We start from the raw sequence: 15,123 nt of genomic DNA on the forward strand, positions 1-15,123 counted from the left end.
CATCTATTATAGACATGAGTGATGCCCACTCATCTCCTTTTTGACATCTTGTCTTCTGTTTTTCCTTATTCTAAGACCATGAGCAGAATTTTCCTAAGCTTTAGGAGTTGTCTGTATTCCAAGACCCATGAAGGATTTAAGTAGTAAAATGTAAAAGAATAGGTAAACAGTTACACAAACTTTGATTATATTTACAAAATAATACAAGACCATATGAAGAAAACAGTACAGGATTTTATTAAAGGGCTGGAAAAAACCTGCATAAGTAGAGGGACATATCATATTCATGAAAGAAAAACTCCATATCATAAACATGCTAATCCTTCCTAAAATCACATAAATTGACTATAATTCCAATCCGAGTTAAGATAAACTTTATTTGTTGTTGTTGTATGTTGTAAGGATTGGGGTTGAGCTAATTATGTTGTAAGAATTTTAAAGCATAAATGAAACAAAAGTCCTACAGAAAACACTCCAAGCATATATTAATGTAAAAATATGATAAGGAATTTTTAAATTGTAGAGAAATGAGAGATTGTTTTAAAACTGGCTTTGAGCTACTGATCATTTGTTGGGAGAACAAAAAATAGCTCTTTATCAAATACTATATAAATGAGTTGCTCTTGTTCAGTTGCTAAGTCATGTTTGACTCTTTGCAACTCCGTGGACTATAGCACACCATCCTCTTCTGACCTCCACTATCTCCCAGAGTTTGCTCAAACTCATGTACATCTAGAGTATTGCTATCTAAACATCTCATCCTTTGGTTCTCCCTGCTCCTTTTGTCTTCACTCTTTCCCAGCATCCGGTTCTTTCCCAATGAGTCAGCTCTTTGCATCAGGTGGCCAAAGTATTGGAGGTTCAGCTTCAGTATCAGTCCTTCCAATGAAGATTCAGGGTTGATTTCCTTTAGTATTGACTAGTTTGATCTCCTTGCTGTCCAAGTGACTCTCAAGTGTCTTCTCCAACACCACAATTTGAAAGCATAAATTCTTGGGCACTCAACCTTATTTATGATCCAACTGTCACATCCATACATGACTACTAGAAAAATTGTACCTTTGACTATACAGATTTTGTTGGCAAAGTGATGTCTCTGCTTCTTAATACACTATCTGGGTTAGTCATAGTTTTCTTTCCAAGCAGCAAGTGTCTTTTAATTTCATGACTAAAGTGACAGTCTGCAGTGATTTTGGAATCCAAAAAAATAAATAAATTCTGTCACTGCTTCCACTTTTTCTCCTTCTATTTGCCATGAAGTAATGGGACAAAATGCCATGATCTTCATTTTTTGAATGTTGAAAAAGCCAGCTTTTTCACTCTCCTCTTTCACCCTCATCAAGAGACTCTTCAGATTCTCTTCACTTTCTGTCATTAGAGTGGAATCATCTGCATATCTGAGGTTGTTGGCAATTCCCCCAGCAGTCTTGATTACAGCTTGTGCTTCATCCAGCCTTGGCATTTCCCAGGATGTACTCTGCATAGAAGTTAAATAAGCAGGGTGACAATATACAGCCTTGACATACTGCTTTTCCTATTTGGAACCAGTCTGTTGTTCCATGTCCAGTTCTAACTGTTGCTTCCTGACCTGAAGACCTACAAGACCTTTTAGAACTAACACCCAAAAAAGATGTCCTTTTCATTATGGGGGACTGGAATGCAAAAGTAGGAAGTCAAGAAACACCTGGAGTAACAGGCAAATTTGGCCTTGGAATACGGAATGAAGCAGGGCAAAGACTAATAGAGTTTTGCCAAGAAAATGCACTGGTCATAACAAACACCCTCTTCCAACAACACAAGAGAAGACTCTATACATGGACATCACCAGATGGTCAACACCGAAATCAGATTGATTATATTCTTTGCAGCCAAAGATGGAGAAGCTCTATATGGTCAGCAAAAACAAGACCAAGACCTGACTATGGCTCAGACCATGAACTCCTTATTGCCAAATTCAGACTTAAATTGAAGAAAGTAGGGAAAACCACTAGACCATTCACATTTCTAGATGCTTTTTTTAAAATAAACCTAATACTTTCAGGTGTATAGGCTAGGTTTAGAAAAGGTAGAGGAACCAGAGATCAAGTTGTCAACATTCTTCAGGTCATAAAGAAAACAGGAGAATTCCAGAAAAACATCTACTTCTGCTTCATTGACTATCCTTTGTGTGGATCACAACAAACTGTCTACTTCTGCTTCATTGACTATGCTTTGTGTGGATCACAACAAACTGTGGAAAATTCTCAAATAGATGGGAATACCAGACCTGTCTCCTGAGAAACCTATATGTGAGTCAAGAAGCAAGAGTTAGAACTGGACATGGAACAACTGTGGAAAATTCTCAAAGAGATGGGAATACCAGAGCACCTGACCTGCCTCTTGAGAAACCTATTATATTCTTTGGCTGCAAAGAATATAATCAATCTGATTTCGGTGTTGACCATCTGGTGATGTCCATGTATAGAGTCTTCTCTTGTGTTGTTGGAAGAGGGTGTTTGTTATGACCAGTGCATTTTCTTGGCAAAACTCTATTAGTCTTTGCCCTGCTTCATTCCGTATTCCAAGGCCAAATTTGCCTGTTACTCCAGGTGTTTCTTGACTTCCTACTTTTGCATTCCAGTCCCCTATAATGAAAAGGACATCTCTTTTGGGTGTTAGTTCTAAAAGGTCTTGTAGGTCTTCATAGAACCGTTCAACTTCAGCTTCTTCAGCATTACTGGTTGGGGCATAGACTTGGATTACTGTGATATTGAGTGGTTTGCCTTGGAAATGAACAGAGATCATTCTGTCATTTTTGAGATTGCATCCAAGTACTGCATTTCGGACTCTTTTGTTGACCATGATGGCCACTCCATTTCTTCTGAGGGATTCCTGCCTGCAGTAGATATAATGGTCATCTGAGTTAAATTCACCCATTCCAGTCCATTTCAGTTCATTGATTCCTAGAATGTCCACATTCACTCTTGCCATCTCTTGTTTGACCACTTCCAATATGCCTTGATTCATGGACCTGACATTCCAGGTTCCTATGCAATATTGCTCTTTACAGCATCGGACCTTGCTTCTATCACCAGTCACATCCACAGCTAGGTATTGTTTTTGCTTTGGCTCCATCCCTTCATTCTTTCTGGAGTTATTTCTCCACTGATCTCCAGTAGCATATTGGGCACCTATTGACCTGGGGAGTTTCTCTTTCAGTATCCTATCATTTTGCCTTTTCATACTGTTCATGGGGTTCTCAAGGCAAGAATACTGAAGTGGTTTGCCATTCCCTTCTCCAGTGGACCACATTCTGTCAAATCTCTCCATGATGACCCGCCTGTCTTGGGTCGCCCCATGGGCATGGCCTAGATCTGATAGATAGAGTGCCTGATGAACTATGGAATGAGGTTTGTGACATTGTATAGGAGACAGGGATCAAGACCATTCCCATGGAAAAGAAATGCAAAAAAGCAAAATGGCTGTCTGGGGAGGCCTTACAAATAGCTGTGAAAAGAGAAGCGAAAAGCAAAGGAGAAAAGGACAGATATAAGCATCTGAATGCAAAGTTCCAAGGAGCAGCAAGAAGAGATAAGAAAACCTTCCTCAGTGATCAATGCAAAGAAATAGAGGAAAACAACAGAATGGGAAAGACTAGGGATCTCTTTGAGAAAATCAGAGATGCCAAAGGAACATTTCATGCAAAGATGGGCTTGATAAAGGACAGAAATGGTATGGACCTAACAGAAGCAGAAGATATTAAGAAGACATGGCAAGAATACACAGAAGAACTGCACAAAAAAGATCTTCACGACCCAGATAATCATGATGGTGTGATCACTGACCTAGAGCCAGACATCCTGGAATGTGAAGCCAAGTGGGCCTTAGAAAGCATCACTACGAACAAAGCTAGTGGAGGTGATGGAATTCCAGTGGAGCTATTTCAAATCCTGAAAGATGATGCTGTGAAAGTGCTGCACTCAATATGCCAGCATATTTGGAAAACTCAGCAGTGGCCACAGGACTGGAAAAGGTCACTTTTCATTCCAATCCCAAAGAAAGGCAATGCCAAAGAATGTTCACACTACCACACAATTGCACTCATCTCACACGCTAGTAAAGTAATGCTCAAAATTCTCCAAGCCAGGCTTCAGCAATTTGTGAACCGTGAACTTCCTGATGTTCAAGCTGGTTTTAGAAAAGGCAGAGGAACCAGAGATCAAATTGCCAACATCTGCTGGATCATGGAAAAAGCAAGAGAGTTCCAGAAAAACATGTATTTCTGCTTTATTGACTATGCCAAAGCCTTTGACTGTGTGGATCACAATAAACTGTGGAAAATTCTGAAAGAGATGGGAATACCAGACCACCTGATCTGCCTCTTGAGAAATTTGTATGCATGTCAGGAAGCAACGTGAGAACTGAACAACAGATTGGTTCCAAATAGGAAAAGGAGTATGTCAAGGCTGTATATTGTCACCCTGTTTATTTAACTTATATGCAGAGTACATCATGAGAAACGCTGGACTGGAAGAAACACAAGCTGGAATCAAGATTGCCAGGAGAAATATCAATAACCTCAGATATGCAGATGACACCACCCTTATGGCAGAAAGTGAAGAGGAACTCAAAAGCCTCTTGATGAAAGTGAAAGTGGAGAGTGAAAAAGTTGGCTTAAAGCTCAACATTCAGAAAACGAAGATCATGGCATCCGGTCCCACCACTTCATAGGAAATAGATGGGGAAACAGTGGAAACAGTGTCAGACTTTATTTTTCTGGGCTCCAAAATCACTGCAGATGGTGACTGCAGCCATGAAATTAGAAGACGCTTACTCCTTGAAAGGAAAGTTATGACCAACCTAGATAGCATATTCAAAAGCAGAGACATTACTTTGCCAACAAAGGTTCGTCTAGTCAAGGCTATGGTTTTTCCTGTGGTCATGTATGGATGTGAGAGTTGGACTGTGAAGAAGGCTGAGCGCCAAAGAATTGATGCTTTTGAACTGTGGTGTTGGAGAAGACTCTTGAGAGTCCCTTGGACTGCAAGGAGATCCAACCAGTCCATTCTGAAGGAGATCAGCCCTGGCATTTCTTTGGAAGGAATGATGCTAAAGCTGAAGCTCCAGTACTTTGGCCACCTCATGCGAAGAGTTGACTCATTGGAAAAGACTCTGATGCTGGGAGGGATTTGGGGCAGAGGAGAAGGGGACGACAGAGGATGAGATGGCTGGATGGCATCACTGACTCGATGGACATGAGTCTCAGTGAACTCCGGGAGTTGGTGATGGACAGGGAGCCCTGGCGTGCTGCAATTCATGCAATCGCAAAGAGTCGGACACGACTGAGCAAATGATCTGATCTGATCTGATCTGAGAAATGTGAGCTAGAAGGAACAAGTAGGAGACTGACTGGATCTTCGGGTAGAGAAACTTGGAATGAGAAGATGGAAAGAGACATCTTTGGCTTTCCAGGTGACTCAGCGGTAAAGAATTTACCTGCCAATGCAGGAGATGTGGGTTTGATTCCTGGGTTAGGAAGATCCCCTGGAGAAAAAAATGGCAATGCACTCCAGTATTCTTGCCTGGGAAATCCCATGGGCAAAGGAACCTGGCAGGCTACAGTCCATGGGGTTGCAAAGAGTCAGACATGACTTAAGGATTAAACATTAGGAGACATCATTACTTAATATTTAATTTTTGATGATGTGGTGGGAAGTGTTCCTTCCTCTTTGATATTTTTAGAATATTTTTAGACAGATGTTCTTTTATAAATATTAGGTTGAATTGATCTGAGAAGCTGTCTGGTCCTAGACTTTTGTTTTTGGAATGCTTTTGATTACTGATGCAGTTTCATTTCTGATGGTGTATTTATATTTTCTATTTCTTCCTGGTTAAGTGGAGAGATTTTACATTTCTAGGAATTCATCCATTTATTCTAGGTTGTCTGTTTTCTTGCATGGCAAATGATTATTTGCAGTAATGTCTTATTATCATTTGTATTTTGATGGTGTCAATTTCAATTTCTTCTATTTCAAGTCTAATTTTGCATATTTGAGATTTTTCTCTTTTTTACTTGATAAATTTGTTTTTCCAATTTGTCTTTTCAAATAACCAGTTCTTGATATCACTGATATTTTCTATTGTTTTTTTATGCTCTATTTTATTTATATCTGCTCTGATCTTTACTAATCTTTCCTTCTTCTTACTTTTAGGTTAATTTGTTTTTCTTTTCTCTAGTTCTTTTAGGTGTTAGTTTAGGCTGTTTATTCAGGTTGTTCTTGTCTCCTGAGGTAGGCTTGTATCACTATAAACCTTACTCTTAGAATTGCTTCTGCTGTGTGCCACAGATTTTTATGATGTTCTTCTATATTGGGGCTTCTCTGATAGCTCAGTTGGAAAAGAAGCCATCTGCAAAGCAGGAGACCCCGGTTCAATTCCTGAGTCAGGAAGATCCTCTGGAGAAGAGATAGGCTACCCACTCCAGTCTTCTTGGGCTTCCCTTGTGGCTCAGCTGGTAAAGAATCCACCCGCACTGTAAGAGACCTGGGTTTGATCCCTGGTTTGGAAAGATCCCCTGGCGAAGGGAAAGACTACCCACTCCAGTATTCTGCCCTGGACAATTCCATGGACTGCATAGTCCATGGGGTAGCAAAGAGTTAGAAATGACTGAGCAACTTTCACTTCACTCACTTCCATTTTTATTGTCTTCAAGTATTTTTTATTTTCTCTGATTTCTTTGGTCACACACAGGTTGTGTATAGCATAGTTTTCATCCTACACATGATTATGATTGTGTTTCTTGTGTGTACATAGTAACTGCCATCTCTAGTTGTGCCCTTGGAGAAACTGGCCTGTATAAGCAGATAGAGAGTGGAAGAGGAGGGAGAAAATGTGAGCATATAAAAAGATAGTTATCACTATGTGAAGATGAAAAACAGTGGTGTAATGATGTATTTGTCAGTAACTGGGGAAGAAACTGGATCTCCATATTAAGATTGCTACCTTACCCCCGTACACAGAAATTGAAATCACAGCAGATCAAAGAAACGAATGTGCAGAACAAAATCTTACCACCACTGGGAAAATCTAAATTAAAATATATTGAATGCTTCAGACTGTCCTAAAGCTGCAAACAGTTAAACCATGTGGTTGCTGATCAGTTCAAGTTCAGTTCAGTTGCTCAGTCATGTCCGACTGTTTGTGACCCCATGGACAGCAGCACGCCAGGCATCCCCGTCTATCACCAACTCCAAGAGCTTGCTGAGCAGTACAGCAAGTTAAAGTTTGTGCATTTACTAGCCAATCTCATCTTCCCTGCAGTCACAGAAGTGGAAGGATGTGAAGCTTTGACTTGTGTTTGTGGGGTTATCATGAACAAATATGATGACCTGGGAGAGCAGCAGTGCCCAGGGGTGCAGTAAGAGAGGAGGGGCTTCTTGGTTGGGAGGAAGCTCACAAGCACTCTTCTAGAATGCACTCCTGTGTCAGGCTGGGACCTGGCCCATTTCAAAGGGAGACATACCACTTTATCTGTTACCAGACCAGACCAGTTTTGGCTGTGGGCTGAACTTCAAAAGAAGGTGTAAGTAGAATATCATGGTTGGCTTACCTAAAACAATAACTTTTTCCTACACTTTCACTATGTTAGTCATGCCCTAGTTGGTTATATGAGGAAAATATCTATTTGTCCAAAAGAGAGATCAGATACCAGCTTGAGGTTTAAGAAGTCTCAAGTTTTCATTCCATCATTTCTTATTTTTCATATTCCTGAATAATAAAGATGCTCCATCCCCAGCCATTTTCTCTGGATAATGATGGAATTAATGATTCCATATTGTCTAGCCTTTCCATTTTGCTCTTCTAAATGTCTTTCCTAAGAGATCAATCCTAGATCCCCTGTTTGTTCTAAAGAAAAAATTATATGAACTCTATCAGTTCCTAGGAGAGTGAGGATATGCTGCCTGCTATATTGCTTGCTTACAGCCTGGGGATGAAGGTCTGATTTCAGGAAAAACTATGGCTGTTGTGGAGAGGGAGGAGGTGGCTATAGAATATAAAACTTCGGAAATGGGCATTGAGCTCAGGGTTTCTCTTTGTCCAGAGTAAAGAAAACCTGGGGGAAGAAGTGAGGCAGGGGTTGTTACCAGAGCTGCACTTGGCAGCCACAAGCAAAATTTCCAGTGCAGTGTACAGGAAGTCTGAACCAATGTGCTTATCCCAGACAGCACAGTAGTACATCCCAGAATCACTGTCTTCCAGATTTAGGATTGCAAATCTGTAGCTCCTTCCTGTGACTTTATAAACACTGTATTTTTCTTTTTTGGTTCCTGATTCGAACTGAATCTTGGTGTAGTAGACATCATAGTAGAAAAGGCGTCGGGGAGCCATCCCCTCCTGTTGTTTGTACAGATGGATATATGTGGCATCTTGTGTAAGATCGCAAGTGAAAGAAGCAGTCTCCCAAGTCTTGCCAGTGACTGACATCTGGGCCCCTTTGGCATTGGAAGATACCTGAGTGACTGCAATGGGAAAAGCAACAAAAAATAATGATGAAGAGGAAATACCAGTTTCTGAGTATGACCCTTCCCTGCCCCCACCAATGCCACAAAATACAGAAGAATCCACTGAGCATACAGGCAACACACTTACCAAGAGCCAGGAAAACCAAAGGCAGCACTAGGGCCCACAACATGCCTGGGACAGTGAGCTAGACTGGGGTTCTCAGCAGATGTGACAGGCAGGGGAGTCAAAGAGGATCTTTCTTTAAAACCACCAGGCTAAGCCCAGAGGGGTGGTGTCAGAAGAGGCCTGGGTGGAGCTGTGCCTCTCTGTACCAACCCTCTTCTTGAAGACGCCCCTGTGGCAGGCTGGGAACACTCCCCACCCAGGAGAAGAGACGCCTGAGCACTGAGAGCTCAGAACTGCAAGCAGAGGGATCAATCAGATTGGGGGCTGGGGGGAGAAACATGGACAAAGCTTGCCTGTTACCTGGTGGAGTGAGAAGACCTGAAGCGGGCTAAATTCCCTGCAGTTCAGCCTTTCAGTGTTAATGTTGATGCCGTGGTCTTGTCTGGTGATTAAACATCTTTATATCATTTCCCTGAACTACCTTTTCTTTTACACCTGTAAGCCAACTTCGAGCAGCAAATCCAATAAGAATTGAATGAGCCTTATTAAAAGAAATTAATATCAGTTATACTGGTCTACATCTGACTCTCCTTTAAAGTAAACAGATATGTGTTTGTGTGTGTGCATGCCTCACAAAACAATTTAATGGAGGATTTATGTTCATCCTCAAGTAAAAGACTGTCTCATTTAGGGTTTCCAGATTTTGTGGGGAAAAAAATGCAAGGAACTTTGCAATATTTGAAACATCCACAAAGGAAAAAAAAATTTACTTATCTGAAATTCAGGTACATGCAAATCGAAACAACAATGAGATATCATCTAACATCCGTCAGAATGGCTGTTATCAAAAAGAACACAAACAACACATGTTGGTAAGGACGTGGAGAAAAGAGAACACTTGTACATTTTCACTGTGCTTAGTCGCTCAGTTGTGTCCGATTCTGTGTGACACCATAGACTGTAACCCACCAGGCTCCTCTGTCCATGGGGATTTTCCAGGCAAGAGTACTGGAGTGGGTTGCCATGCCCTCCTCCAGGGGATCTTCCCAACTCAGGGACAGAACTCAGGTCTCCAGCAGTGCAGGCAAATTCTTTATCATCTGAGCCACCAGGGATTCTTTGCCATCTAAGTACACTTTTGGTGGAATGTAAATTGGTTCAGTCACTACTGAAAACAATGTGGATGTTCCTCAAAAATTTAAAAATGGAACTACCACATGATCCAGCAATTCTACTTCTGAGTGTTTATCAAAAGAAAACAAAAACACTAAAAGATACCTGTACTCCTAAGTTCATTGTTTATAACAGCTAAGTGCCCATCAACAGATGAACAGGTAAAGTAGCTGTGGTTATATGAATACATGAAATTACCATTATGTGGCCCCTAATTATGTGATGGGTTTAGACGACTCTCCTGACTGCTTTACAGCTGTCTCTTGACTGACGCACTTTCTTCTATCATGTTTCTGTTTCTGTGTCTCCCCAATGCACCATTCTTTATATCCCTGTCTGTCCATCTCTATGTTCACAGATCTTCTCTGTTTCCTATTGCTACACCCACCCCCTCTTTCCTTTCAGCTCTGACTTCTTCCCCTTCTCTCCTTCTCTTTAATCTCTCTTCTGTTTTACTATTTCTTTCCTCATCTCTATTTCTGACTCTTTCTATCTCTCTACTTGCCTACGTCCACCACCTGCCTTTCCTGTTCTATTTCTCTGTTTATATCTCTTACCTATTTTACTTTCTACCTCTCCCTCTTTCCATTTCCTCCCATGGTCCTCATAACTATTTTAATTTCTCTGTCATTCCAACATGTGTGATATTCAGGAACCGGGGTCTCCTGCATTGCAGGTGGATTCTTTACCAGCTGAGCTGTCAGGGAAGCCCTATTTAAGGATTGGCATCTGTTAACTGACTTTTCTACATTAGTGTGTTGAGGTTTTCCTGGATTTCTATAAGTTGAGTAATTTTGGATTATATCCTACACGTGTTGATTTTTTGTTTGCTGGGAAATAATCCAGTTATGGAATATAAATCCCTACCTGTCTTTGATGGGCAGGTCCAGATAGTGCAGTTTTCAAAGCACTTGCAGTATGATTCACACTGCACTGTGTGTGCCACCCAGTAGCCCTGGGTGTTTGTTTACACTCAAATCAGTTTGCAAAGTCTGTTTTGGATCACATTTATGCATGTGCTAGAGAAGGAAATGGCAACCCACTCCAGTACTCTTGCCTGGAAAATCCCATGGACACATGGAGAAGCCTGGTAGGCTACAGTCCATGGGTTGCAAAGAGACAAGAATGAGCGACTTCACTCACTTTTTTTCACTTTATGAATGTGCAGCTAGGGGGGCTGTGATCCTAGCTGTCAAACACCCTTATATGAGGTTTCTTTCTTAATCTCTCTCCTCTCTGCAAACTCTGCACCACTTTCCATCTCACAGGAATCATCCTTCTGGCTCTTGAACCAGATAAGTGGTCTTTAGTATATTTGCTCTGCTGTGCATTCCTGCAACTGTGTCTCCCTTCCACACCAAGCAGGAAGAGAACAGAGAGAAAAAAGCCACTGGGATTCTCTGTGTGCTCTTGGGACCACAGTTTCCTGTGTGAGCAAGAAGGTCCCCTCCCTCAGGGCTTAACCTCCATGCAGTCACGGCTGCTGTCACAGACACTGGGATGGCCTGGGTTGGGAGTGTGAGTGTGGAATGGTAAGAGTGGGAGAGAATGGAAAAGGACAAAAGAAGCACAAGCAAAAACAGAAAAGCAGTGCTCCTGGCCCACTGAGCACCCCGTCCATCTCTCTGCACCTGATGCACATTCAGGCTTCAGGCTTCTTTGAGTGCCAGCTAGGGGAGACCAAAAGAAAATTAAGAGAAACTCACCATCAGTTCAGTGGTGCTAACTTCGTGATTTCCTTTTGCAAAATACTTGCTGTCATTTATTTTTTGCAGCTCCCAAAATCATGAGTGTTAGTTGCATTTAGTAAGAGATATCCAAAGGCCAAATGTGCTTCTCGGCAAATTTTCCAGATTGGAACTCACTCCTTGCAATGTGAATTCATAGTTCCTCAATCAAAGGCTGTAGTTTCTTCCCCCATTAGAATGGGGTTCCAGGTCTGAGTCTAGACCTTAAAAGGCCTAATGAGATTCTGGCAGGTCTCTTGAATCCCCACCATTGTCATGACAACAAGTCTTGGAGGATGAAGACCCACCTCGTATAGAGCAGATTCATCCTAGCCCAGGCTACCTTGACCTAGTCACCTGGTATTCTGCTGATGGGTTAGCTGGAGCCTAGGTGGTCACCAGCTGAGTGTGACTCAGATCAAGAGAACAGCCCAGCTGACCAGAGAGTTAATGAGGATTAATACATGATTGCTGTTTTAAACCAGTATGCTTTGGGATGTTTGTCATACAGTGTTATTGTGCAATAGTACAGAGAGATGGAGAGATAGATAGGGAAAATATGCAGGAAGTTAATATATATAAAGAGAAAAGAAAGACATATTATTTATTATATCAAGCATATTCATATATTAAATAGATGTATAACAGTGTAGTTTGGAGATAACTCCGGAGTGGATATCTGGGTAAAATTCAACAACAATAAAAGGTTCAGGAGACACTGACCACGGAAGATTGTAACACAATGGTTGCTGGCATGAGAGCATGACTGTCGGTTTTATCTCCGCACTAGGAACTCTCTCACTAACTGAATGTAGCCATTTGTCCAAATATGAAGGGTAAATTATTTGTACCAAAGTCCAAACTAACTGCATTTGGTAAACCTGCACAAGTTTGTCAGTAAAGAGATGCAGGAGGAGGGACGGTGGATAATAGTTCTCGGGCTAGATGAATATTTTTAGATGGACATACGTGAAACCCCTTTTGACAAATTAGTGCAACAGGTAGCTCCTGTTATACAGGTTTTCCTCTGACAAGAAATAAAATAAAACTTTAGTTTGCACTTGGCATTGTGTTAACCTAAATCTCTCAAGGATTAAACCTACGTACCTCTCATTTTATATTCTAACCATGTGTACTGCAATGCAAAAGAAATCATTTGTTACTGCAATCAAACGCAGTACTTTTTCTCCTTCCTCTTTTCCACCATCTAGGATCTTCAGGAGAAGCAGAAGAAAAGCAGGATAGTGAAAAACCACTTTCAGGACAATGAGAACTCTTTTGTTAAAGTAAGTCTTTGAAAAATGAAACTATATGACAAAGTAGTTAAATATGGAGCCTTTCTTTGAGTAGATTCAAAGTAAAATTTCAGGAATATGATTTTATAAGGTGAGATTTTTTTAACCTTTTCTTTTTAGGTACAAATTTGTGAAGCATGAAAATCACCCCAGAGTCCCAAATTTCCAAATAAGGATGACTTAGTTCACTTTTATTTATGTAGCCAGAATGTCTCTGTGTCAGACATGGTTTATCTACAAACCCTAACTTCTGCAGGCAGTGAGGGCAGCAGTCCTGGGAGGTTGGTACTGTCCTTGTCTCCACTTACACGGAGACGGGTGAGGCCGAGGGTGAGTGACTGGTCCAGGGTCCCACGACTGACAGGCAGAGCCAGGACTCAGGCGCCCTGTCTGGTACCCAGATCCATGCTGATCCTGCACCAGTGGGTGTCTCTGGAGCACACTGGAGCTTCTGAGATGACAGACACTGTCCAGTGCCAGCAGTGCAGCTCCATGTGCCTCCAAGTCCAGGAACATTCATTGTTCAGTCCCTCAACTCACCAAAGAAACATTTCAACCTCAGAAACACAAGCAAATAAACATATGATCAGTTGTAATAGCAGTGACTCTGCATAATTATTGAACCATAGAAGGGAAAAGAGAGTAGATCTTAAAACTTCATGTCGCTGAGCCACCAGGGAAGCCCAGGGACCATTTATAAATATGGAATCATTATGCTGATAACTGAGACTAATGTAATGTTTCATGTCAATTATAGCCCCACCGAAAGCTAATAAAATCTTTTCTAAAAGAAGGGGAAAGCAGAGGACTGGATGGAGTAGCTGGGCAGCTGATATAGGGACAGGCAGGCCAGCTGAGGCAGCCACAGTCACAGCAAACAGAGACCCTGCCCTGCATCTGTGGTTCTCAACGAACTTGGGCCTCTTGTTTCCACAACAGTGTTCAGTCATAAAGCAAAAATGTGGACATGTGAAGAGTAAATCCTTTCCTAAAATGCTTTAAAATAAATTCTTGGGTGGCCTAAATCATATAGACACTTCAGTGTCTATTTCACAGCCCATGAAATAATAGACTTTGTTATAAAAAAGACACAAAGTAACATGCAATATTTAGCCTTTTCATGCTACATCTCAAATAATTTTTGTGTTCTTTCTTTTTCTGCATGAAAAACCTTCATTGAAAGTCACTAGAGGGGGAAAAAAGACTGGAAATTGGTTATTCTTTTTGAAAACTGAAACGGTGACATCTACTACTGATATTATTCAGGGGTTAATAAAGGTTTTATTGACTGTAGTACTTCACAGACATGGCACCCTAGATTTAGTTGCCTGCCTGTGGCTGATAAGGTTGTGTCAGGATCCACCCTGTATTCCATGAGACTGAGTCTGATCTCTTAATGAAAAGTTGGGAAAAAGACCTGTGCTTTGTCCTAACCAAAAGACCTCTTAATATATTGGAGGAGCATTTCTTTGTAAGCAAAATCTCTTTTTATTTTTTATTTTATTTTGATTTGCAGAATGGAGGGTATTTTTTCCTCTTGTGTCTTGGCCTTCTTTTTAATATCTTTTTTAACACCCTACCTGTCTACTGTGTTTTTAAATTCATGCACATGCACTATTTGTACAATTGTAAAAAGTAAGAAAACAGAGTATGTCGGGAGTTCCCTGATGGTCCTGTGGCTAGGACTCAGCACTTTCACTGCAGCTAAAAAATAAAACAAAATAAAAAACCCTGAACCTATTAAAATGATTAGTTTCATTCCTGATTTGCATTATGTATTTGGCCTACAGTGTTGAATTATAACAGGAAGGCAAGATGGCTTGCGAATACATGTAAAAGTATCAAACTATTACGTAGCATGAAATGTTTCTCTCTTAGACATATCTTCTAAACCACTCCGAGTACTCTTACTTTGAATCCATTCTATGACACCATTGCCATCAATTTTCCTTATGTTTAACTGCTGCTGCTGCTGCTGCTAAGTCGCATGAGTCGTGTCCGACTCTGTGCGACCTCAGGGACTGCAGCCCACCAGGCTCCTCCGTCCATGGGATTTTCCAGGCAAGAGTACTGGAGTGGGGTGCCACTGCCTTCTCCGTATGTTTAGCTAGTTTGAACTAAAATTAACTCATACTGTGAGCTGATTTTGTTAAGCAGGAATTTTCAATGCAGTGCTTCATGGGAAGGCAGCATGTCTGTAAGTTCCTTTTCATTATTCACTTGTGTCATTTCAGAAAAATTAAACTCTGTGTGATGAAAATGGTGTTGATTTGGGTGGCTGGTGGAAAGTCAGGGGTGATTTTAGTGCTGCAAGGAGTCCC

The sequence above is a fragment of the Bos mutus genome, chromosome 4 (genome assembly GCF_027580195.1).
Source record: "Bos mutus isolate GX-2022 chromosome 4, NWIPB_WYAK_1.1, whole genome shotgun sequence".
Lineage (NCBI taxonomy): Eukaryota > Metazoa > Chordata > Mammalia > Artiodactyla > Bovidae > Bos > Bos mutus.